A 27,346-nucleotide genomic window follows, 5' to 3' on the forward strand; every position below is an offset into this window, starting at 1 on the left:
AATGCCAGCCCAGGTCTGCCTCATTTTGAACCGGTGCTCCTGTAAAGGGTTCTTCACAAGTACTAATTTATTCTTCCTGAAATCTACTTCGAATTTAACAGCAGTATTATGCATCTTAATATTATTTCAAGGCTGCTATCAGAAGAAATAGCTTAGAAAATGGACATCTCTCATCTTTACTTGGAAGTATCCTCCCTGTTTTGTGATCACAAGATGATGCTTCTAACACATACACATTAAGAAAAATATATTTATATTAGGTCTCTCTTGTAGCTGGCATATTTTGACCAGGAAAGTGGGACTTCACTTTTGTCTCTGGAGAATAGTCTTAGCTGTTTATTATTTGCCTGGTGTCTTATATTCATTTGCTGTATCAGTTATACTCTTCCTTTTACTTAGTCACTAACCATAATTTGTGAATGAACTTTGTCAGGATCAGAGCTGTAAGTCACTTCACTTCTAAACTCATTAATCAATTTGTGTTGCATTTGTCTTTATTAATAGCATTTTTTTTCTGCTGTCCATCTGTGGCTCCAGTATTCTGACTCCTTTTGGTCACCCGGGGGGCTTATTGAACTCCGTGGCAATTTCTTTTCTTTCTAATGAGTGTGTTTCAAAGGAACCATCACTCAAAATTGAATTCAGATAAAAGAGCAGCTATTGAAACAGACCTCAAAATGCAGCTCAATCCTTAGGATGGGGTCTAGGGTTTGTGGATGTATAGCAAGGAATTAAACAGTTGTTTTCTTGTAATGCTTTCTCTGTTTGTGGTCCTCATCCCCTTAAATAGTCTTTGTGGTAAAGGCACACTAAACACAGCAAATGTTGAGTTATCCTGTAATCCTAACCTCAGAGTTTAAAGGAAGCTCCATGTATTTCCCTCAGTGTCCTAAGCATTAGATAGAGATAATAAGATGGACAGTTGCTGAGGTTCTCCATGGTATTTCTGCAACCCTCAGCTGAGATGGACAAAATCTATTATTCCCCATTGCTGACCCATAAGCTCAGTTTATCAGAGCCACTGATTCAAGAAGTCGCGGCATCACTAATGAGAAGAAGAAAGAGCTTGATGCCAGGGCAGATTTCTAATAGCTTTCCTCAAATCCTGTGGGTTGCTGCAATTCCATTACTTATTCTCAACTTCAGATTCTCAGAGAACATTCATAGAGACAGATAATGATTTTCAAAAGCAAGGCTTAGAGCAGAGTGGACACATTTGTGAATGCTGTTTTCTCAAAGTACCATTTGAACTTTTCAGGCAAATTTCAGGATTCAGTAGTAACAAGACCTTGTAAAGAACAAAGTGCTAGTTAATGAGGTCCATGTTTCATTTCTCTTTCTGTATTTGGCACCCTATGGATCTAAATATTTGATATATTATTAAAAATATAAAACTGACAGTAGTATTCAAGCTCAAGTAATTATAAAATGCCCTCTTATCTCTACACAGCCCTGAGTCTTGTAGCATGATAAACACTTAAGAGAATGTTTCATCTTCGGCAGACCAGACAATTTAATTTCTGTCCTGTATGATATATTTTTCTACCCATGGAGTACCAAAATGCTTTACAAAACAATCAAATAAATAGCAAAGTGAATTTATGGGCAAACGTAGCAATTTGTATCATGCTTAGCAAAACTAAGTGAACATTTTACTCTAAAAGTGGATGAAACTCTTCTGGCCTAGTGTTGCACTGAAAATAAAAATCTTGAAGAATTCACTTAATGCTGGGCTGGCTTTGAGCTTTGTCCTCACTACAGTACAGTGATTTGAATTTTTCACACCATTTTTGGAAAGCTGAAGATGCAATGAACAGAAATCAAAGGGCGAATAGCTTGATAGCTGGATCTACTACAAATGAATAGCAGAATTATAGCAACTACTGAGTTAATGATTTAAAGTATGAAATAAATTTAATCAAATTCACAAAACAAATTCAGAAACAGGAAAAGGACTAAATTTGTGGCATTGACACTGATTTATTTTCCCTTTTTTTTTTTTTTCTTTTTGGAAGGAGGTGAGGGACTAGGTTTTTATGCTTTAATCCCTTTAAACTGCATATTCACCTTTGATGTAAGCAACTGCAAAGATAAAGGAAAAGGGCTATATGGTACTACAAGCATTAGAAAGAGTAATGTTGTTGGTATAGGTAAAGATATGGCTGTGAATCTTCATTTTTGGAGGGCAGGCTGGCAGCCATGAAATACACTGGAAAAAAGGGAAAGCCAACCTCAGATATATTGACGTTGATGTCCATACCATAAACTGGAGGGAAATTTGGTATCTGTGCAGATTTGTTAGACATTATTGCAATTTTAGAAGAACTGGTTGTTTCTTCTCATGCAAAAAATGTTTCCTGTTACGCAGTTTGCTGCACAAGCCAGATCACTTGAATTTAACACTTCCTTGTAAATGGACAGCATATGCAGGCAAGGCAGTATTGCTGCTGTGGTGCAAAGCCTGCTATAAAACAGTAAAACTAAACAAGCATACTCGAGCCCAAGGTTCTTGGAATGAGCTGGGATGAAAATCCTAGGTTAATACCGAGAATTTTTCTAGCATTCTTAGTGTGCATTTGCCATCCACAGAAAATTAATAAATGGTAAAAAATGTCTTCTTCAGTGAATTCCAAGTGCAGCTGAGCTTGGCATATTCACCACAAGAAAACCCATTTTTGCCAATACTTTTTGGAACACATTTGAATCTGTGGCGGTTCACATTGGTTGACAGTCTAGTTCACAGTGACTTTCAGATTCAGGGGGAACACAAAATACAGAAACAGAACACAGCACCTGTGTAACTGTTAAGAGGGATTTTTATAATACTCTGGTTAATCAGGTACCTAAGACGAAACTTTAAAACAAAAACAAGAAGAACCACCGTTGGTATTGACTTTTTTGTTCTTTGACTCAACAGTAACCAGAACAATTTATTTAGTCTGAGGTTTCGTAACATGACAATCTCCTCTGGTCATGTTTGTGTAGAGGAGAAGGGAAAAGGGAAGGAATAATAATAATAAAGGCTTTTCTCATCTCTATTTCAAATATAAATTACATGTGAAATAAGAAATACTGCTAGCCCTATATTGCTTCATTTTGGCATTGACCTTAATGTAGCTTCCCACCTAGTAGAGCTAGACCTGCACCGTAGCACTCTCACTGCTGCTTGGCATCTGATGGGCAATTGTATGGAAGTCTTAAAACTACACTGGAAATACGGTCAGAGTTTCTGACCGTATTAAACTTAAAATGGTGTCATTGCTCTGTAGCTGAAGCTTTCTGAAATTTGGGTCATGTACACTGTCTTTCTAGAAGTTACTGTGGCCATTTTTGCAAAGGTTTACTGGAAATGAGCAAATGTAAGTAGACTCTGGGGATTAAAGATTAAGATTAATGGAAGACTATTAATAAAGTCATTTTTATTAAGGCACCTCTACCACCTCAGCACTATTTGAAGAGTCTCTTTGTGTAATGGATAAACTCATGTACTTTTAAAAAACAAAATAGGAAAAAGCTGGAGCCTTTGCAAGGAAACATGTACCTCCTGACAGTTGACAAATTTACTTCATAACACTATTAAGCAGAATCATTTGCTTGTCCTATTTAAAATATTCTGAAAGCCACATACAGTAAAAGGATATGAAAATATGGTAATTATAAAACAGCATTTGATCTATGGTGGCCCTGGAAGAAGTATCCAGTTCTCATACAGGTCTCGTAAAGTTCCCTTAATGTCTGAAATCATAACTTGTGCTTTTAGATGCTCAACTAAAGTATCCAGAGATGGATCCTGAAGTGTCTCCTGACTTTCACAATGTCCACTCTATTCCTATCACTAGTCATTTTGACATCTTAAATCCAATTGTGTGAGTAAAACCACTGCTGTCCTGTGCTATATATATATATTTATTTATTTATAACAACTTCTCTTTTAGAAATGCTTTCTTAGACAGCATTTCTAGGCTGTGCCAGTCTGATCTATGATTTTTTTTGATTTCTTCAGTGCCTTAGTGATCTAAGCTAAGGTTACAGTGACTGTTTCCATTTCATGTTAAATCATATATGGATCCAAACTGTTCCTTTTTTTCTTTTTCTTTTTTTTTTTAAGGCCAAACAGGAACAGATTCATCCTCTTTACTGATGAAACCTCTACTCTTTATTTGCCCTCACTGTTGCGCTCAACTGTTTGATAGTTGAACATTGATAGTTTTATAGCAAATTCTCAGTATCAACAAGGTTGAGTTTCCCAAACGTACATCAAGTAACCAATGCTGTGCTCTAACAGAAGCAAAACTGCAATTTAAAGCCATAGGGAATAAAATGTATTGTAAAATGTGATTGTTGAAATGATGTATGAAATGACAGTGAAGACAGGAAGTGCCATTTCTGAAGTACCAGTACTGTGGGGAAAAAAAGCAGGTTTTTTTTTTCTTTTTGAAGTGCCTATGTTATGTGATAGTATGAACTGCTTTGCAAAGTACATGACCGTTTTTCACTACATTAATTGTTCTTTTTTTTAATCTGTTTATTGTTGAAAGTGAGTTATAAACTTCAGATTATATCTTGACTTTAATAGTCTTCAGTCCCTGGTATATGGCTGATATAACATTACCTTTTTTATATGTTTTAATCTGTGATGTTCGTTAAAAGCCCTTTAATACAGTAAGCCTTTCCTTTTCATCAAGCGCTCCTTCAGTAATTTCCTGGGGGGATTATTATATAAGTACTTCAGCGATAATAGTAGCGCTAGGCAATAATTAATATTGAATACGGGGTCAGCCTAGCTGATACTGTACCTATCTGTTTCTGAGTTTTCTAAGTATTTTAATGTTTTGATTTTTGGAATATAGGAATTAATCTGTCTTTAATATTCTGTATTGCAATCTAACTATAAGAAAGTATACTTTTAATCTGGGAAGTTCAATGAATTTAAAGGAAGAAGGAAGTATATTGCTTTCCTATAAAGGTGCACAGAAAAGTTAGGGCTATGGTTTTGGAAATATTGAAAATAAGTTGAATTGGCATTTTTTTTATATGTATGAGCTTTATGATGCAGGGACTTGAATTATTAAAGGCAAATACTATTCAGGCTTTTGTGACCCCTCCTGACATCCCTAGATTTATAAAATAAGCCATCTTGCCCATGGCTTTTTTTGAGCCTCAGACTTCAAGCATAGTTTCTAATGACAGCAAATATAAAAGTTGAAAGCAGGGAACTTGCTTTTGTTTTATGAAAGAAGCAAAGTTGGTCTCTGTAAGCAGATAAGAGTGGTGCAAATATGAGCTCTTACCTTCAATAGTTAAACATTAGAAATATGATTTGGAGATGAAAAAAATTGGGGCAGGGAGTGGGGGGAGGGAAATCCCTACAAAGTTTCTACCTGCTCTCACTTGTAATTTTCCTTAGGATACTTTTTTTCCTAATACTGTATAGAAATGCTTTTTTATTTCAACTAATGCATTATTTTAAGTGAGGTAATTACTGTGGCATAGGAGATGACATATATAATGCTTTTAGCCAGTAGAAGAGGAAGTATATGTCAATATGAAATGAAAAGCCAGGCAAACTAGTGAATATAGCATCAAAAAGTGCTACAAAAGCCAGACCACTTACTTGGTATTGAACATTCCTTTATTGTGTATGCCAGTGTGTTTAATCACTTCCACTTATAACGTAATGGTTAAGGATTAAGAAGTTAACTTCATTTTTTATTTGTGCTTATGTCCTCTACAGAGGAAGCAGGGTGTGTTTGTTATTGCACCTTTGAGCTGTCATTCTTTTCTGCAGATGAAAAGGACCACACCAAAGTACTCGCACTGGGGAAAATAGGCCTTTTCAAAGAATTCCATGCAGTAAAAAAAAAGAGGGGGGGGCGGCGGGTGAAGAGGAAAATAAAGGAAGTCAGGAGGTGGACTTTCTAATGATTATCATGTCATTTTCATAATGCTTTTTTAGTTCCTATGGACTTCTGGCAGGGGGAATGCAAAAAATTATCTTGCTAGTTTAGAATGTTATGGTGACCCTTTCAGAAAGTATATTTAATATAGAAAGGAATCACATTGGTTCAAAGGCAATACTTATTGTTGAATTAAAAATGACTGATGAATGAAATGACAGTGGTCTCTACACTGATAGTCGTGAATCTAAGCAAACCATAAATCAGGAGTTTTATCCTTTCGGATGATACTACTAGCAGCAGAGCATCTTGCATATTTCTAGCCCACCTATCCATATAGGTATTTTCATGTTTGAGTAAGAAATGGAGTTTGTAGTTGTTTAGTTTTTGTCTTTTCCTATCTTTTTTTTTTTTTTTGGTCTTATGAATGGCTTATCTGTTTATGGTTATGAATGAAATGCAGCAAGAGAACAGAAATGGGAAAGGCAAAAATTTAAATAAAAAATCATCAACAGCAGGAGTCTTGCCTCTGTTAGCAGTCTGCAAACACCTTTGTTGAATACAATTCTGCAAGCTTTATTGTACAGTTTGTAGGTCTCAAGTTAATTACTGAGCAAGATTAGTTGGGGAAAAAAAAAAAAAAAACACTCCAAAAAAACACAAACCAACCCCAAGGGTTATTTTTTTCCCTCTTGAAATTGTTTTCTTATCTCTTTGTGGATTTGGTTATTTTTCCAGGTGCCTAACATTTATATAAGCTGAAAGATCATTGTGTTCTATGTAACACAATGTTTTTGCTAGACTAGTACAGTCCTGACAAAATATGGGTGGGCAGTATAGCTAGGACAATGCATCATATCCTATTCAAGCAGAATAAAATACTGAGTTCTCTACACTAACCTATTTACTATTTGGCACTCTTTCAGTAATGTGGGCCTCAGATTTGGCCCGCAATGTAATCCTATGACTGTGTCCCTTGGCCAGTAAAATAATTTCTTTTGATGTGCTCTTTACTGTGAGCGTTTAATTCTGCCTTCTGTTTGTTTCTCAAGCCTTTCCACTTGAGCCTTTTTCAAAAACTAAATAATACCTATCTTTCCCAAGGCAGCAGCTTTGAAGAGAATGAGCAGAATTATTCCCTTATCCAGGATTGTATAATTCCAGGAAACGGTTGGCCCGTTAGAGCAGCCAGCTTGTCAGTGCAGAGCTAATGAGTCCCTCTTTCATCATCCTCCCCTCCAGGAGCGGCTATCCCTGGGGATTCCCTCTGCTGTGCGCTCAGGAGCCCGGGGTTTATGTTCCTCCAGAGTCACTAGTGTTGTCCTCTAAATAACAGTGTTTGCTAACACTTTGATATAACCATACATATTCCTACTGCTATTTCCTTGTATCTGTCTCTAGAGGTTGGTGAACACGCACCCTCTAGCTGTCTGTCTATGCCACACCATTGTAGTCCCTACCCACCTTTCCAGCAACTCTTGATCTCTTTTTCCTTCAGCATTTGTTTGGTTGTACCTAGACCCATGTCTTTTAATGCAGTCGTGTGCTCTGACTAGAAGCCTGGCCCTGCATTTCCCTGTCCTGCATGTTCCCAGCCCTGCACCCACATCCGCTTCTGCCCCAATTGCAAGTGGATATGCATCCCTGTGCTCATCAGGCCATGCCTGGGACCAAGCTGGCCAGGAGGCACCTGCTTTAGTGAAGGGGAATCCCACTCAGGCAGCGTAATCACAGGACAGCAAGATACCATGCTTCACCTCTTCAGGTTTGCTGGTGGTTGAGTTGTGCTGCTTATCCCTTTCATAAAATAAGTGTAATACACATGGTAACCGATCTGGTGCCAAGTCTGTTGAGCAAGTTCTGTCATTGGCCTGATGAATTACCTTGGCTAAATCTTTTCATCTCTGTATTCCTTGCTTTCCCTGTCTGTGAAATCTGGGTAATGCTATCAAACTGCTTGAGAAACATTGTGAGATGTACTCAAAAGCAGACAAGATAAGAGTTAGGTTTTACTACTCCGTTATTAGTTTGCTTTCCTATCAGTTGTTATATCTACCATGGGTGTTTGCTTTCTTCTCTCTTACTTTGAAGTTCATTAGTGATGTCTTGCATTGTTTCCATGCAGATATAATTTTGGATGTCAGTGTGTACCCAGTATCTGAATATAAATGTGTGCTTGCCGACCTGACTGTTTAGAATAAACTTTCTTCAGCTATTTGCTGTTTGCCTAAGGAGTATTTATACAGTCTTTAGTTGTTAGCTTGATAGTGTTTACCATGAAATACAGCAGAAGGTTGTTTTTTAAGCATGAAATACAGCTGAAGAGAATGCAGTATTTCTATGGAGCATAAATATTTTGTCTTTGACTGTCTGCCTGAATTTTAAAGTATGTTGGCATTTTGGTTTCTTTTGAAGAAAGTCCTGAAAGATAGTGAGTTTTCTTGTCTTGATGGTCTTAAGTGAATTGTTCCCATACGTAAGTTAATGAGGTAAGTAGATGCTTTGCTGGATCGGATTTGCCATTCTGTTGGACAAAGTCCATTAAAATTTAGATCTTTTGTTATGCTTAAAAACAATAATTTCATATTGAACATAATGACAGAAGTTACCAGGGGCAATACTACTTATGCGCTTGCAAGACAAAGCCTTTAAGTTGTATCTATGTGCTTTTTTCTTTAAGGACTGCTGTCATCCGCTGTCATCCACTGTCACCAAAGAATATACCTAGGCCATTACTTTCTCAACAAGCTGATAGGATTCTAGTCATGCACATTTTGCCTAATTTTAGCCTAATGATAGTTTTTTACATCTGAATTTAGAGGCTTATGGTAAAATAGAGGTCTGTAGCACAACTGCTGACACATCCTTATCTATGGTGTTGCTACTGGGCGCTTCTTTAATACAGTACATATTTCTTCATGAAAGAACTGAAAGCTGCAATAATAAAGCTTAACTTTGTGGTATCAAAATTCTCTGCGTTTGTACCTCCAGGGAGAAAAACAATTAGAGAAAGACAATCTACCTAAATAGGCAAGGAAGCTGAATTGCTGTGTCTATGCTTCATTACTCTCCCTCTTTTTCATCTCACACTTTCCACAAATAGCATGATTATGTTTACCTGAAATCTTCATGCTTCCCTGCTTGGGAGGCTGAGGAAGCCTTGCAGCTGAGATCAGCTGTGTCTGCTATGAGAGATGACATACTTTTGTTTAAAGGATCCAGTTCTTTAGCCACTTCTGTGAGGAGCTTCAGGATGTCTGAAATGGCAATGGGCATTTTTGAAAAATAAGCCTTAAAAGTAGCAAGAGATACCAGCCTTGATGATGTATTATGTTGATGCCTCCTTAGTTGCTTAATAGGACAATATGGTCTCGGATATTCTCAGATCTAAGATTCCTACTGAAACAAAATGGTCTTTCACAGATGAAAAGCACTATATATATATATATATATATATATATATATATATATACATATATATGTAACACACACACTCAAAAAATCTCAAAGAAGTTCTGCAGTAAGAGTTACCAAATGGCTTTTTAGTGGCTCCCATGGAGAACTGAATTATAAATCCAGAACAGCAAAGGGCTTGAGAAATATACAGGCTGTCCTTGCAAAGAATAAGTATTTTATTTTTCAGACTTCTCAGGTAATGGAAAAGAAATCAGCACTTTTTTGTTCTGAGTTGCCAGGTTATTAATCTGAATAACTAAACTACAGATAATTGGGCACAATTCCTCAAATTAGAAACTGATATTACATGTGAGAATTAATGACATTTCATTATGTATTACTGTCTGCATTAATAAACTATGACTGTATTAGTCTTAGCAGCAGCATGCAAGCCTCCTTTCCTTGTAGCCCTTGGGATCTTGCTCTAAATCTAATTTTAATCTTATGCTGTGTGAGCTGCAGAGGAATTCAAGTTCAGCTATTCTGAATGTTGGTTTGAAGCACTCAGTGGTATTTGGTCAAAGCACTGTCATAAAATATACAGATACTTGTGTATCTGTATGTAAACTCAGAGCCTGCAAAACACAGGCTTAATATCAGTAGTCTCCTAGTACTACATTTGTTTTCCTGACAGTAGGAGAAACGTTGTCTAGGGCAAAAATTCAGCATTCCTGCTCTTCTGCCTTTTCATCTTGCAGTGATCATGACCTGACTCTACTCTTCTACTCTCCACATGCCAAAAACTTCTTCTAGATTCAGGCTCCTAAATAACTAGAATTCAAGCTTTGCTCCACATTTTATGAGATGACATCAAATGGAGAGCATGGAATTGATAGGCATCTGTGTTTTTCTGCCCTTTTTCTTGCACCTTCACTTGCTCGTAACGCTTAAAGGCACTTCACTGGTACGACAGAGCTGTTCTGACCTTTCCTGAAAATATATAGGAAGTTAAAAATGAGATTTGTGTTGTGCTTCAGATGAACAGCAATGCTATGGGTCCTACCTTCACATCATTGGAAAACCTGAACTAGACTGGATGAGATCAGAATGCTTAGCCTGGATGGAGACAAGGTTCCCTCTCAGACAGTGCCTCCCAACTCCTGTCCTCGACAACGCAGACTATTAGTGCTGATTTGTATGTGTTTGGCTGCCATGTTCTTAGTGCTTCTGTAAACAGTAATAGCTAGTTACAGTTTCAAGAGCTTTTTATGCCAGCTAACATTACCTGGAATGCAGAAATGCTTTGGACATGAGCCCTGTCTCCTGGCCATGTAATTTTACCTCTTAGTGCCAAGAAAGTATTGATAGGAGCCAACACTATTGCTCACGGATTACCTTTTTACTTGGAAACTGGCCACCTATGCAATCTAGTTAGCTTTCCCTCTGCGCTGCTTCCAGTGCAGTGCAAATTGCCAGTGCAGAGCACAGCCTTATGTTTTTTCTTCACCACTAATGAAAAGTCTCTCAAAAGTGATCACATTTCTATCATGGAATTTGACAGCACCGAGTTTATTGAAACTCCCTACTATCCAATGAGAGCTGGTATTGAAGAACATGCTCAAGTCAAGTATAGACAGCAGAGATCTTTAAGTGGAGTTATATTCTAAGTGAAACTTAACACGTATAGTGCTCTGCGCTATGTGTGGAGGCATCAGTGCAGAGGGTCTAAGTCTTGAAGGGAGAGAAAGACACAACCTAGCTCTGAGCAGTGACCTCTGCAAGTACAAACCATGCAGGCGTCTTGGTGGGGTGCTTCTCCTGACCCAGTTAACCCTGGCAAAAGGCAGCACTGAGGCAACTTCACTGCTTTTAGAAGCCAAACTGACATTTCTGTATAGCAAAGTGCTCTGCCAGGGAGCTATGTCAGGTCATTCAGGGCTAGCTTGAAGATTTCTATGTTGCAGCATATTTCACAGTTAGACCTAACTAGAGAGTCCTTTCCAGAGGCGTGTGCTGAACTGGTGATTAGTTAGATATTGTTGAGATGCACAGAAAATGTCTCATTTTTATATTGCCATTAAAAAGAAATTAGAGGAGGGTGGTGGGGGGAGGAGTGCACCTTGCCAACTGTATCTTTTAAGGAAAAGCAATAAATAAGTCCATTAGTAATAACCCAATACAAACACTTCTGTACTAGATATATGGGGTCAGGTCTATTGATGGATGTCACTCTGCCTAGTCCCACTGATTAAAATAAAACTGCAGTGATTTACACCTGTGTTGACTCAGCATACTTGCCCTTGTAAGTAGTCTGTGATAAAATAGACAAATAAATAAAATAAAAGCACGAATCCTGTACTGTATAGATATTGCTTAAATAATTCATTATAGCTGCAGGGATAGAAGTGAATACAAAGAAAAATGCTTGCCTTTTGAAATACTAGCTGGAGCACAACTCTTTTTTTAAGGCTGGGGTAGCTCATATTTTCTTACTACGTATTCTTCAAGAACTTATAAAAGTGTGCAGCTCTTTAGGGTCTCACTTATTTATGTGGTGAAGCTGATATAGTCCCATAGATCTAAACACTGTTGGTATCTCCTAGCACTGAAACAAACGTGGCATATAAAACTACACTTCACTATTAACTCAGAGAATAACTCTCTGCTATTAAACCTTCGTCTTGCTTCCTAGTAACTGCTCAGAGGTGTTAATTTACTCTGCTTTCTTTTGTGATAGTGAGGGGTAATCACAAATGGGGCCCATGTACCAGGAATACACAGCATTCAGTAGATGACTACTAAACACCGTGTCTACGTAATTCAAAAGGGTTAGTGTAATGTAAGGCAAAATAGGGATGGCATTCAAATATCCCCCCTTTTTAGAGAGAAACGGCTCCACTGAATAGAAACTGGTCATATGTATAGCGCTACCACTTTCAATAGGACAGAAAAACTATCTGTTAAGGAAAAAAAATTACTTTTTTTATAGCATTTGAAAAACAAAGGGAAAAATATATAATGCCACTTCAGATATTTACAACTTTTTTTTTTTAGCAAACTTTGCATGCTTAAAATGTTAGTTTATTTGAGTGTGTGTGTTTTCATTAAACGCCTATTTTGATATTGAAATCTACAATGCTTTATATATTTTCCCTGTAAAACTTGAAAGCAAATCACTTCAAGATCCTGCTTTGAGAAAGGTGATTGACTGGTAGGGTTTTTAGTGATGCTTAGCACGTGGCTTCAAATCTGCAGCTCCAGACCTGAGCAAGTGACTCGTTAGGTTGCTATTTGACCAACAGCGTTTTTTTCCTGACTTTTCTTGGGAGGAGGAATTGTGATTCTGTGAGCACTCCCGGATGAATAGATCCTGCCTCGTCCTTTCAAGATGTTACAGAATTGATGGAACGAAAGAAACCTTCTTCCTCTTTTCATTAAGTGAGAGCAATGGTGCTATGTGGCAGTGAAACCACGCATTACTACAAACAAAGTTCAGGACAAGATGTTGACATTTCTTTATATTTGTTTGTGACTGTGTTTTGCTACCAGCTGTTCTTACATAGATAGATGTATGCTTTTTAGCAGATAAAAGGTTTGAAGTGGAATTCTCTGTAAATAGTAAGCCAGCTTTAAAAGTAGTGTGCAAAGCAGTGCAAGTGTGACCTTCTCAGAAGTGCAGGCCTTTATTCTGTAGGCTTTTTGTCATACTTATGTGCAGAATAGCAGCGTGTAAAGAAATCTAAACTGGTATAATTTACATATCAAAGCATAAAAAAGATGATGTGAAAATGTGTAATATAAGAGCTACCAAACTGGTTTGCACCAACCCCCATCTTTAAAAGTGCCAGAAGAAGATTCTTAAAGAAATAACCCAGCAGTGCAAGGGTGGAATGACACATCCATTTTTGGCTCTTCCTGCTTTCAATAGAGAGATTTACTGAGCTTCTGTGGCAGAAGTCATTTGGACGGCCATATCTAATAACCACTAATCTATGTGTCTTCCTGGAATTTCTCTCAGCCCTTCTTTGGTCACCAAAGTACTTTGTGGCAGTGCATTCCACAGTTTAGTTATGAACTGTATGAAAGGTGCCTCCTTGTATGCATTTGAATGCTGACTACTTTGAATACTATGAGCAAATGAAAGAACTTTCTATCCATCACTCAGAAAGCTGCAGGCTTCTGTCTTAGTAGTCAACTTGTTGTCAGTTAAAAATTTCTAGCCTGATTCATTTTTCAGATAGAGGTGGATTTCTAATCATTTGTGTGGTCCTTCTGTACCTTTCCTGATTAATGAAGTTAAACTATGCACATTAAGCCAGGTTGGGGTAGCTTAATACCAGTCTGTGTATACTCTACCTCATCTTCAAGGTGAGTAAATACCACATGGCCAGGGTGCTAAGCTCTAACATCTTGTTAAGATCAACTGTAGAAGAATATCATTATGCTGACCAAGGAAGTAACTGTATCTGTAAGATCTAAAATGAAGAATCTAAAGAAGATATAAAAGATCTTCTTCCAACACCAAATATGTTACTTGTAGTTAGTTAATCCTGAGAAATGCGTATCTTGTTCTATATCTGCCCTTTCCCCTTTTAGTGGTGTTACTGCAGCATTTCTTCATTTTTATGCCTCTCTGCTGCTCTGTAATAGGATTGCACAAGAGCAACTGGGAAAAAGCGCAGAACAGCCTGGTTTACTCAGCTCTGTGGCCGCTGGAGAATGAAGTTTTTTGGCTGTGAGGCCTTCTCTGTAGATGTTGGTTCGATTTAAAAAGATGCAACATCCTTAACATGGAGGACATTTTCTGGCTGGCAGGTGTCAGTGATATTTCAACATACTTGTATAATATTCAATGGAATTCATCCAGTCCTCGGAGAAGGAGGGCAAAGGCATGACAAGTTAATGAAGATGAGCAGATGGCTCAAGGATTGATGCTGTGAGGAAAGTCTGAGGATGTCTGACTACTGGGAAGCATTCACAAAACAAGAGTGTCTCCTGATTGATGGACTCCACTTGAGCACCTGGGCTACTGGCTTCCTGGGGCTGAGTTTAGCATGGTTAATAAAAATATTACTTAAATGTACAGAGGGAGCAAAATGAATGTCTGAAAGAAAACCAGAGAATAAAATGTTGAGCATCGAGAGAAAAAACAATATTTGTGGATCATAATGAGGTAAATACGGTGAAGATAAGAGAAGTTTTCATATTGAGTTTCAGAAACTATTTGTGTAATAGTGCAAGAAGAGTAGGGCAGAAAAAGGAGGAAACAGAATTGTTGGTAGATGATGTGAATTCAGATTTTATGGGGATAACAGAAGGATGGGTGCTTAGTATAGATACTGGGGATATAGTTTGCTAAAGAAAGATCGAATTTAAGATAGAGGTCCTGGGGTTGTGCTTAGGAATAGATTGTTACCAGTCCTGTCCAGCTGAGTCAAAATCACATACAGCAGGAAGGAGGTGAGGGCATTAGAGAGTTTTTTATTGTAACAAACACAGAGGATTTAAGTGATAAAGGCAAATCAACTAAACTCTGTGGAACTTGGAGGAGGGTTGAAATTTCCTGAAGTTTGGAAATTGTGTTGCAAACAGAGGCCTCAGTCTTTATGACAAGCTAAAAAGATATTGTATGAGAGCAGAAAGCTTACAAAGAGTGTACAAATAGAAAAAAAGGCTATAGCTTGTTGAAGCGTATGGATGTAATAAGACCTGCTCCCTATCTAGCTCTTGGAGGAAATTAAAACAAGGAGTGAAAGGTATCTGTTCGGATAGGAAGGGATAACAAATACAGGTAAAAGGTTGGTCTGACTCCCTAACTCAAGGAACTATTTGTTTAGCATGTCTGGTGTCATTAAAGAGAACACAGTAGGATGTGAATGCAGAACAGGACTTGGAAATTAGCACTGGGAAGGAACTGGTACATAAAATTTCAAGTACTATTCCTTCTCTTCTCAGGATCTGCAGATAAGGCTGCACCACTGAGACTTTCATTGGCGCTTTCTTTGACTGAACAGATCCCTTTTCCTTTAATTGGAAAGAAGGGATGCCTGTGAGAACGTGGGGGTTAGGTAAAACGCCTTTCGTCTTAACATCTCATAGACTTCAAGAGATTCCATGTGAAAATAACTGATGTTTTCCTTGAAAACACTTCTGATTTAGAATTGTTATCTAGTACATATGGTTTGTAGAATGTAACAGAAATTTTATATACACAATGCCTGTTTCAATATAATTTTGTCCTTGGAGATATAATTTCAACGTAGATTCCAAGTTCTATTGCTTTATCCATCCCATCTCATGCTTGGTAATATTCTGATCAATAGAAGTATGTCTAGCATATTTAAATCTCTTCCTTTCTGTGAGCTTGCTGTGGTTTGCTCCTCAGCGATGAATACAGCAAAGTACTTCCGTACCAAAAGTATCTCCTTTCTCAGAGTTAACAAGACCACCCTCAGGCAAGCAGTGGCAGAAGGACTGTTCTACAGGAGTCACTCATTTGGGGTGAGATCTACTACCTTGCACAAAGTAAGCTCAAGCCCCAGGGCTTGCAGAGGATTTGAGCAATGTGTTAGCAGTCCTCTGTCCTGGGGGACTTGCAATGCAATGAAACTATTGGCCTGTCTCTCTTTCAAGCAGTGACTAAATATTTTTATGCATATGTGTGGCGTCTTGCACATGATTCCTGTTGCTGTTTTTGCAATGCAACATGTGATTTTAGTAACAGTATTTCATCTATTCATACGTAGTGGATCTTTGCAGTCATAGAAGGAGGGAAAGGGATCTGTGTTTTTGCTTAAATAATAGGTGCTTTGTTAAAAATTAAAAAAAGAAAAAATACTGAGTCTTTAAGGAGATGGATCTACCAAGTGAAGGTAGCAACTTTGCTCATTCTGCTAAGGGAGCAGCATACCCATGTTTTATGCAGTAAGCTACATTGGTGTCTCACAGTGATGTGTTTCTTGGCTTAAGTTAGTCAACATTTATTTGACGGGTATCAGCGCTCTCATGCTTATGTGCGTGCTTAGAAAGTTTTGTCAGAACTCTTTAATTTGATGGCTGGAAAATTTGAAGCGAGGTAACTGGCTTTAGGAGGTGTTTTCGTGGTAAGTAGCATAAGGTACCATTAGTGGATTAAATCATTTGATAAGTGATAACTGTGTGTGTGGTAGTCTTAAAAAAAAAAAAAAATAGGCTGGTGTTCTTGGCTAACACTACAAAATTCAGCTGTCAGGTGCTTGTGCAGTCTGCAGCTCCTGTTCTCAAGCTGTATTTAGTAGATGCCTGCAAATGGAATGCATGCACAGGAGAGGGAAGGGAACAAAAGATAAAATTTTCTGTGTTTTAGTTGAAATTTATTCTCTCAACCAAATAATGTTCTTAGGTCAGGAACTGCTGCAGCTCTGGAGGGAGAGAATAGAGCAGGCAAATTTATGGCAGTTTGGCATTTCAGCTAATAGGGGTCAGCCCTTTAAGCGGGCTTCAGTCCCCCGAGATGAGGAGATTTCTGCAGGGGAGCGACGGATCCCACCATTTCAGCAATGTTACCTGCAGGTGGGAGAACAGCGGAGCTGAATTTCCAGGTAAAGTGCTATATCCTGGCTTAGCTGGAGTGATGTGTTGTAGGGCATCGTTACTGAGAGCTTCTCTTTCCTGCTCTCACAACTGGGAAGACCTTGGACAATATCATTGTGGATGCCACTGAGCACCTGCAAGACTGTGGAAATAAGTGCCTGTATTTTGTCCACCTGTTAACAAGTTTTGGTCTGAAAAAGTGGACAGAACGCAGGATTACGTACTCTTTTTGAAGTGCTAATGAGCCCTATCCTCCTAAGTCATTGCATCTCCCTGCCTCAGACACTTTTCCTAGCAGTTAAATTGGCTGGTAATAGGCAGTGCTGTAAACTGGGTTGTAGCGCCTATAGTGCAATATTTGTTAAGTGCTTTGATAGGGGACTTGTTAAATGCAATGGAAGACTGAAAAAACATTGTGTGTTCATATTCACAAGATATTATGATGGAGTGTTTTTATTATAGTTTAATAACGGCTTTTTTTTTTTTCTTGAATTGGAGTAAAAGCCCCCAAATAAACGAACTAACCACAATTTCCAGATTAGAAATATAGTTTTATTTTTTAGTTTTATTTTTAATGAAAGTAGTTTTTCTGATTTGTTTGATACTTTTTCCACTAAAAGCATTCTAATTACAGCGTTGAGCTATCCTACCTACTGCTGTTTAAGTGTGAACTGTCAGATTCCTTAAATTACCTATTTTTAAATTTCCAGTAGAGAAAGCAATGAATTACAAATCTATTTTCTGTAGAAAGCAGGAAGAAAATAAATTAACTCTACATTCATTTTAGTTTAATAGCTGGACTGAAAGCTTTGTTTCACAGAGTTAAATACATGAAATCATCTTAATCTAACCATCCATGGCATGACCCAATGGTAACTTGCTAAAAAAGAAGCAGGGAAACAAAGAGAATGAAAGAGAGAAAGGAAGAAAGGGCGAAAGAGAGATAGAAAGAAAAAGCCTTTTTAAAAGTTACTTTAAGTATTTATAATTTATGTTAGACTCAGTTGTAGGAATAGCTATGATGGTCTTTCCTGAGCAATATGAATTGGCTAACTTTTGTTCCTTGACTTTTTATAGAAGATGATCAGCAAATTTAAACAGGTCAGGATTGCCTCATAATATCAACACTTTTCTAGTCAAAGAGGAGAAAAAAGAAATGTTACAAATCTTACAAGCTTTTCTTTAAAAAAGTAAAATTGCAGTCTCTCTATTTAATGTGCCTCTGTTTAATGTGCCACTTCCTTTATGTCTCCTTGTGGGACAGTCTTGTGCCAGGTATGTGCCAGGATGGAGAACATGTGCCTGGAACCTTGAGGTGTGAGGGACTGTGCTTTGCCTCCTTCCTTCTGGGAAGGAGTGGGATAGGAAAATAAAAAGTAAGTTTGTGTTGTAAATGTACAACTGAGTTTGTGTGTGTGTGTGTATGTATATATGTATATGTAGCTGTACAACGACTCTGTCCCTCCTCTCCTTCAGCAAAAGGTACCTCTCTCAGTGTTTGATCCAGGTATTTTGTCGAACCAGAGTCATCTTCACAGTAACTCAAAATTTGCAGGAGTTTCTTGGCATGTTCTGTAGAGAAAAGCTAAGGATAGAAAGGATAAAGCCAGAAATTAGACCGACCTGAATTCTCTTATTTTGTAAAGACTTTCAAATACCCTATCACATCACATTACTGGATTAATGACCAGGTGTGTCAGGAACTTGCTGTGGGGTTGGCATCAGCAAAATTATAAGCTCTTCAATACTCTAAAGACATTGGAGAAAAAAAAAAAAAGTTATTTAGTATGAGAAAGAACAAAGGCCTTTAAAGAACATCCCTTATGGAGGACTCTATGATTACAAGCTAAAGCTATGAAAATCCCTTCTGAATAGCAGCTACATATGGGTTAGTAATCTCTGTCTGTCTTTCTAACATTCAGCTGCTTTTTCTCTACTTCAGTGTGTTGTGGAGGTTTTTTTCTTATTGTATGCTTACAGCAATTATTTCCTGAAGGTGTGCTTTACTGTAAATATTGCTCCGATAACTTTCTTGCCTGCAAAGGCAGGTTTTAATGCTGGACAATCAGAATCACAGTGTGGGGCTCTGTTCCCTTTGTACTCTTGAAAAATTCTATTTTTGCTGCTGCTGTGTGCCAATTCTTCTCTAGAAGTATTATGCATATTTGCTAAAGTTTATTACCAGAAAAATGATCACTACAGGAACACCCTTTTCTGCATAGATTTAACGATTTTTTCAAACAATTTTTATAATTTAGGCCTGATCCACAGCCCTGCTGAATTTTCTTGTTGGCCTTAGTATAAGTTGGATTGGGCTCATTCACGCATTTTTTATTGCAATTGATTTCTATCCATTCTGACCAAAAATGAGCTTAAATGTTTTCTGTAAATAAAAAATTATTGATTTCTGGATCCTGTAAACTGTGTCTGCAGCAAATTGATCGTCCAGAAATCTGTGTGATTAAACTGGAGAACAGGAGGAGGTGAGAGCAAGGCCACAGCTCAAGACACCAAGGCTCTGATGCTGCACTGGGCACGGTCAAGGACTGGTACTTAACCTCCCCGTCCTGGGATAATGTTGAATGCACTAGTAAATTCCTTTAGTCATTAAATGCTTATATTTTAGCTTTAAAGTAGCATGAATTTTTGTGGAGTCATAAAATTTCTAGGGCTGTTGAAGTTCTTTTGGTTTTCTCTAGGAAATGATGCCTCTCTCTGCTATCATACTACCTTCACTTAGGTGTGTGCTGAGACCTCTTGATGGTATGGTCCAAAGTGGGGACAACTTTGAACTGAAGTGGGGACAATTTTGGAAATTGCCTTTCTGAGCTGAACTAAAATACTACTGCACTCCCACAGGTGGCTGAAATGGGAAGAACTGGCAGATATACAGAGTTTCTTGTCCAATTTTCCTGTGGTACATTAGTATTTTAATTCAGCTGCACTTTCCACTGAGCCTGATGAGACCTTTAGGGTTTGAGAAGCTACAGAGTTCAGGCTTTTGGGAATCCCAGAGCCAGAAGAGGCTTCTCCCACCATTTCCTAGTAAACAGGAAAATCTAGTGGCATGGTTCATTGAGATGAGCCGTAAGGTACAGGTAGGTGAGTTATATAGCTAGAGTTAACTGGAAAACAACAACAAAACAAAAACCAAAACCCTTAGATTATCTTTGGCAAATGCAGCTGTGAAATAAAATAAAAAAAACACACCTTGTGAAATCATATTGATTCTGGTGAAATTCTCTGTTTATAAAAATTTCTACCAATTATAGAGCTCTTTGTTTCAATATTGTCGGAATGAAATCCGTCAATATTTTGTTGTGATGTGACATTTTTAATATATCATTTTTTTCGCCTTGCAAAGTATAATATTCAGTACTCAATAATTCCATAATATTCAAATTTAAAAGGCAAAGTGCAATGTGAACCAAAAGCTTTGAGGTGGCTCCTGTTTTCCAGTTATCTTCTGCATGATTCAGGGTGGGTTGGAAGAAGCCAAACTTCAATATTCTGCCTAAGGAGTTGCCATTGTCTTAGGTGGAGCTCTGTTCATCAGGAAAACAAGCTCAAATATGCAGCAGGGCTCGTTATACCCATATACCCAAGTCATCTCTAGATTAGCAAAGATCTCTTATTTCAGATAAGCGGATGACGTGCAGTAGCTGACAGTCTGTCCTGTAATTTCAAAACATTTGACGGTGCCTAGCACAGCACCTCTTTGGAGCACATGTACAGTTTCCTGCTGAGGAAAACAGCGTAAAAAAAGGCCCTGAATCCAGTAGGCACCGTGGAATGGATTGCAAAGGTTTAGTGTTCCTGCCCTCTGCACCTAAACAGTAATTCATCAAACTGAATGGAAACCACAGGTTCTGCGGCAACCCCGAGGTTTGGGCAATGACAGGTTGTTATCCCAGCTACTTGTAGCTAAATTTAGTGCTTGTGAGAAATCTTGAGATTCTCCTGTGAAGGTCTGGAAAGAGACCTCCCTGCAGCAAAATCTGGCTATTAGCCTATGGAGAAAGATACAATGGAGATAAAAATATATATATATAACAGCAGGTGCTTAATTTAGCCCCCTGAAATCCTGTGAATAAACCGTTTCTTATCCTTTGGCCGGGCTACTAAATGAGGCGTGCTCCATAATTACCGAATTACCCCTTTCGGCAGGGGGAAAGAAGCCGCAGTGCTGGGCTTTTGTTATTTTACATTCGCCCCCATTAGTGTTACTGGCTGCACCTAATAGGCTGATAAATGGGGTATTGCTACTGTCAGTTACTAAATGGCACTTAATATTCCATTTTGAAGCCCAGGAAATCACAAGTAGGAGGAGAGGCTTTTGATGGCCATTTGTTCAGTGACACAGACTTATAATCAAGGAAATTGATGTTGAAGGTTCACTTAACGAAGATCTTAGCACAAAATGGAGCTGTAAAAATGTGCAGAGGATTTGCACAAGGCAGAGCAGAGCAACAGGCTTAGGCATAATAACCCTTGACCTTATTAAGATTACCACTAAAAATAGTGTTAAAAATAAGATGTAGGCCCTCATCTCTCATTCCTGTAGCATTAGTTAAGTAATTGTCAAAAAAAGAAAAAAAAAAAAAAGGTTTAGGAGCAGGATGCATTTTATTGCTTCTGCTGCAGAATATAGCAGGCCCCTGGAGAAGCTTGGCAATACTCAAAGGCTGTGGACAGACATCTCTGCTTCGTTATTGATAACAAAACATTCACATTGGTGACTTCTGTGGGCATGCTCCACAATGATTAACCTGCGGCTGTTGAACCCAATATGCAATTGATAATGCATTGAGAAGTGGGACGCGCTAACCCACATACACTGTTTGTGATTCTAGCGTAAGAAGTTCTGTGGACGCAGAACAAGAAACTGTGAGCTTGGCCAATTTGCCTTTTGACCAAATGAGAAAAACATGCCAAGTGAAGGGCCTGGAGATCCAGACAAGGAAGAACCTGCAGAGCTGCATCTGGGTTCAAAGCTGCATTTTAAACATTCCCTTTATTCAGAGCCTTTTGTATTGGGACTTTTGGTTTAAACCTTCCATACAGAAGAATATGGTCCATGGATTCAAGAGAATTGAGTTGATGGGCAGAAAGTGGGCGGTGTGATGTGTAAGTGGAGGCATCGCAATCTGGGTGAAGCAGCTTGTCCCCTTGAGTCACTGAGGTCTTCCTCATGGAATATGACTTCTTTCCTGCTCCAGACCTACTCACAGTGAGAGGAGGATTCACAGTCCATGGGCTCCTTCCTGATGGGCCTTTCCCTTGGTCTACATTACACCAGGGCTGCAAGAGCCTTCCCTTCCTCAGCCTGGACCATCTGGAATAGCTTCACTGTGACGCTCTGCCTCATTGACTCTCTTCTTCATTTTAAATCTCGGCTGACCATTTATCTTTTCTACCTTGCCAATTTCTTTTAATTTCCCTGTCCATCTGCTTGGTCTGTTTAGCTCTGTGGAAGATTTGGATTATGTGTTTTATAGTAGATGCTCAGAAAACTGCTACAGTGAGTATAGGAACTCCTTCCCCAGCAAGCGGGCCCCCGTGGGCAAGCATGTTGTTAGCATCGGCTGAAAAAGGCCTGCGTTTCCCTGATGGGCTCAGTATTACATCGAACGAAGTTAGAGGGGGATGTTTAGCTTGTGTTGACAGCCAAAAGCATCTCCGTACTTTCCTAGAGCCGCAGCGAGCGGACCAGATGGCATATCCCCCCATTCCACATCACTCTCTGTCCTTTCCTTCCTCATGCCCCATTGCTCATTTTTCATCCCTTGCTGCCGCTTTGGTGCGGATTCAACATTCACTGAAGTCAACGGAGAATCTCCCGCTGACTTTATTTGGCTTTGGATCAGACTTGCTGTCGTCTTTCCTTCCTCCCAGCTATGCCCGAACCAAGGTCCTTCCTCTGCCCTCTCACCAGTTGGGATGCTGCCTGCACATCCCCTCTCCTCTCACACTCTGCATTTTGCCAAGAGCCTCGGCAAAGCACTGATGGGGAAAGCTGTGTGGAATATATACTTCTTGCTTCAGTAGCCGGAAAGAAAACCCTCAAAAAAAAACAAAGGTTTTTTTTGGATCACTCTGAAAGAGCATTTTCTCTGTCTTTTTTTTTTCTCACTGAAGCAAAAAGAAAACAAAACCATTATCTTGACCTAAATACAATATCATGTTGCATTATTTTGTGTGACTTTAGGATTTTGTTTTTCCTCAAAATGAAATGCCAGAAGAAAAATACAAACCTCTGTTTTAAAAATGTCATAGTGAAACATTCTGCCTTTCTGTAAATTCTGCTGACAGTTTTCCGTAAAACATTTTTTTTCCAAAATCATGGGATATATTCGCTAAACCAAAATTGTATGTATCGCTTATCAGCTTTATTTTTCCCTTGATGCTGTTTACTCTCATAGATGTTGTGCTAGCTACCCCTGTTCTTTCTGAGGCCCTTCCCAATCACCGTTTTCTGCTGTAGGCCCAGAAATGAAATGACAGAAGACAAAAAAAAAAAAGCAGGGGCGGGGGGAAAAGGCAGGGTTCCTATGGTTTATCTTTTAGCCCAGGTGGCCATTTCCTTGATTTTTTTCAATCCAGTAGAATACTGAAAATAATTATGATGTTACCTAAATAGTGCTAACTGCTGTACATAAGGGCTTAAGAATACTGACTTAGTATAAAATGCTTTATGTCACTAAAGGATTTGACTAAAGTTTCTGTGTTTTTTCTCTTATGAGCAGAAAATCAAAGGCCTTATTCTTTTTCCAAGTGCTGGTTTTCCAGGGACAAAATTGTGACACTAATGAAATCAAATTAAAATTTCCATTGACTTCAATGTAGTTGGATTGCCTCCTGTACCTCTAGCAATAACATTTTATAACTTGATCTTTGCGTCTGTCTGGATTCCTGTCTGCTTCTTGCGCTGTTGTTTTGCTTGTCATAAGCAGTACCTCAGATAGCAACTGTCTATGGCTTGCAGGACATGGAGAATGTTTTGTGTTGCAACTGAAGTCCCTAGGAGTTGGGAGATTTCTCAGCAACTTGCAGGATTTAGCCCTAATAGTATTTGCAGTAATTAAGCACACTAATTAAATAATGAAACAACTAATGGCAAATTGATACAGTGCCAAATAAAGGACTCAAATAAATGCTTAATTAAAAATGCTAATAAAATCCCCCTCAGCCCTTTACAGTCCACTCCCTAGGGCTTACAATGACTTTCTACCTTAGAAATCGTTATAGCCCGTATAGCCTCCAGGGTTATTGCATTTTTCTAACCTCTGGATTAAGTGCCTGTTAGCTAAGCACTGTGTAAAGCCATTTAAAGAGCCACCAAAGTAATGGTGTTGGATCCAGAACGCCCTGCGTTCTCAAGATACGGCACGACATGACATTCCCATTTGAGAACAGCTTCCCATTCGCTGAGGTACGAGCGTATGCCTGACTGTAAGCACCTGAGCAGTAGCATATACGTCCCACTATACGACCTATTTAAGCCAGTGCTGCAAATCATGTGCTTAAATTTAAGCTAAGTACCATGATGAAGTGTTGTGAGGAGCGTAGCCATAATGCAGTCCAGTTTAAGTAAAGCAAGACAGCTGTTTTGTAATTCATTATTGATTTTGTTAAGTGTTCTTATTTATCATCTAAGTAGTACCTAGCAATAAAAATATATATTTTTAACAAATGTATTGGAGAATGGAGCTGCTATAAAATATGGCTATTAAGCAGCACTTGAAAAGGATGGAGTTCTTTAAGTTGCCATTCAATATTTGTTTCATGAGTTAGGAATTTGTCTCTCGCCATGGCAGATAGCCTCATTAGGTATTTCTCTTCCTATTTGTACGTTTAGCTTTTTACTATTTGTGTCAATAATGATAAAACAAATGCTTATAGAAGCACAAAATGAAGAGCAATTTCGCAGCCTTTCAGAGAGGGCTTGCAGAAGAGGATTTGAGCAGACAGACTGCTATGATCACCAGGTACACAATATATAGCGCGTGGCAGACCGCTCACTTTCATCTCTAATACTGTTTTGTCATGGGGTGGCTGTCATGGGGCTTGTCAGCAGATAGTCGATCTCGAGGTTTTCCTTTTCCCCGACGCGTTACATCATTTCACATTATCTCATCTAAGAGGTCGGCGTGATGTCGGGCAGCACCGCGTGCAATTATCAGCCAAAGTTCTTAGCCCAGCCTGGACACGTGTTGCCAGCTTTGGTATTACCCAGCTCCAGTTTGGGAGCAGATGGAAGTAAATGGGATGTCAGGGAGAAGGAAAAGAGTTCATTGCCCTGGTATAAGCCCCTTCCATGTCTCTGCTGTTTGCTCATAGGCGAGAATAGGTTGCTCGGGCACCTGAGCAGCTGGAGCTGGCTCTATGGAGGGGACGGTTGACAAGATGGATCCCAGAGGCAGTCTCCATTTGTGGAAGTAGGAGGGATGGGGAAAGAGCTATTTCAGCTAAAGTTACTGCTTGCCATCCACCAAGTTACCTGTTGGGTGTCTGAGCTCTTGCGAGTACAACCCCCTTGTGTCTCGGGAAACCCAAGAGAAATGCGTTGCGTGGTTGGCAAGTTAAGAGATACGAAAACAAATGAACGTGAAAGGAGCTTAAGAAAAAAAGCCTCCAAAGCAAAACCCTGAAGTGTGAAAAGAAGAGAAAGTGAATTAACAGCCCTAGCAGAAACGCAGCCCGCCTAACCGCTGATCTGTATAAACCCAACAATTAGGTCTGTGTGCAGCTTTTGTTGAGAATAAAGGAAAATTGAGTCCTCCAGGCAATGGTATTTGAAACAATTCATCCCATCTTGAAACAATGTAGGGTGACAAATCAGTGTTATGCCAAGTCATGTTCTGACCCATCAAAGACTGTGGTATTTCTTTTTTTCCTCTTTGTTTCTGGCCTTTAAAATAAATACTACAGCATTTAAAATACTTCTTACTTCAGCTGTATCTTCAGTAACTTTAATTAGCTCTTATTTAACGCATACTGGTATTTGTGTTTCTCTGTTTTATCCTTAGGCATGTATTACAGAGGTTTTCTTTCTTCTTAATGTGTGTGCATTTTTCAGACCTAAAGAAGGGCCTAAAATCTTCTCCAATTTTTAACAGTAGCAACCTGGCAAACAAAACATACTGATTACACCCATGCTCTGCTAACATTTATTTCCTTAGATGGCTAGAGCTACAGCAGGAGTAATGCAGTGCATTATAAAACTCTGTTACCTATGCACAACGCTATTTTATTCTGCTGTGAAAGAGTGAGGAGAAAAGCAGAGCTCTGGCTCATGGCATGTATCTTCTAGAATAATTATTTAACTTAATTTTGCTCAAAGTTTGTGAGAATGACAGAAGTGAGAATGATAACAGCCCTCCTCTGCTAGGAGTTTGCTTCCCTGGAAAAGCAATACGTGGAGCTGCCTGCCAAGCTCCGGAGCATCCTGCATCCGCAGGTGTTTTGTCCTTGGGTGCTCGAGAGACAGTTTTGCGAGCGGGGCGAGGGGTTCAAAGCCAGACAGAGACAAAACTGACTGAAATGGAACATCCACAAGCCCTCCCTAAGGGACATCCTCATATTTATCTGTCTCTTTCTGCCCTTTTTTATTGTTGTTGATGAAAATAGTGATGTCTGTTGAGGTAAATCCATACAAGCCGCCTCGCATCCCCAGAGTGAGAGGAGCCTCTATTCTTTACATAGCCTCAGGAGCAATGGAAATGCAATTTCAAATCCGAACCATTTAAGCAATTATTTGAACTGCTTGCATTGAAGCAATTATGTGTTCTCAATATCATATGATATTTCCATGGATAACTTGGAGAACTGTTCTATTATCACCACAGGAAACAGCCTAGAAGGGAAACGCTACTTCATAATAAACAAGACGCTGTCTGGCGTGGCTGTGTGAAGATGCAGAAGGGAAAAAAAAAAATCACGCCATACAACTCAGCGCTACTTAAAAGGAGCAAAATGATTCCAATCTGAACAAAATGTCACGGTTGTTCCTAGAAGTGTCACAACATGGGAACATGGGAGTACAAGATAAAGCTCTGCTGAAAACGGTTGTGTCTCTTGATAGCTCTAGTCAGCTATGGCAGGAGAAACAAAGACATTTCTCCCTGTGCCGCGGATGTGGATGCTGAGCGGTAACAACGCCATGAAACTGGGGAAGTCGCGTGGCCACGATAATGCAATGCAAATTTCATTTGCTTTAGTAAAAGCATGACAAATTCTCCCTATCCTTCAGTAATTCTAATTATTCCTTTAATGGCAGTTCAGGATTTTTCTGTTGAAGAGTACGTTATGGTAGTTTTTGTAAGGTGGAAATTACATCATCACTATCTAAGAATATGAAAGATAAGAAACTGACTTTTCTCAGTGAAAGAAGAAGAAAGTGTGTTTAATTTCTAAAAACTCATTGATTTAGATCACTGGCTGATCACAACTGAATATTTTAGTGGAAAAAAGGGAAAAAA

Source organism: Tinamus guttatus, unplaced genomic scaffold, assembly GCF_059628265.1.
Source record: "Tinamus guttatus ecotype Peru unplaced genomic scaffold, ASM5962826v1 Tinamus_guttatus_pri_ptg000028l, whole genome shotgun sequence".
Taxonomy (NCBI): Eukaryota; Metazoa; Chordata; class Aves; order Tinamiformes; family Tinamidae; genus Tinamus; species Tinamus guttatus.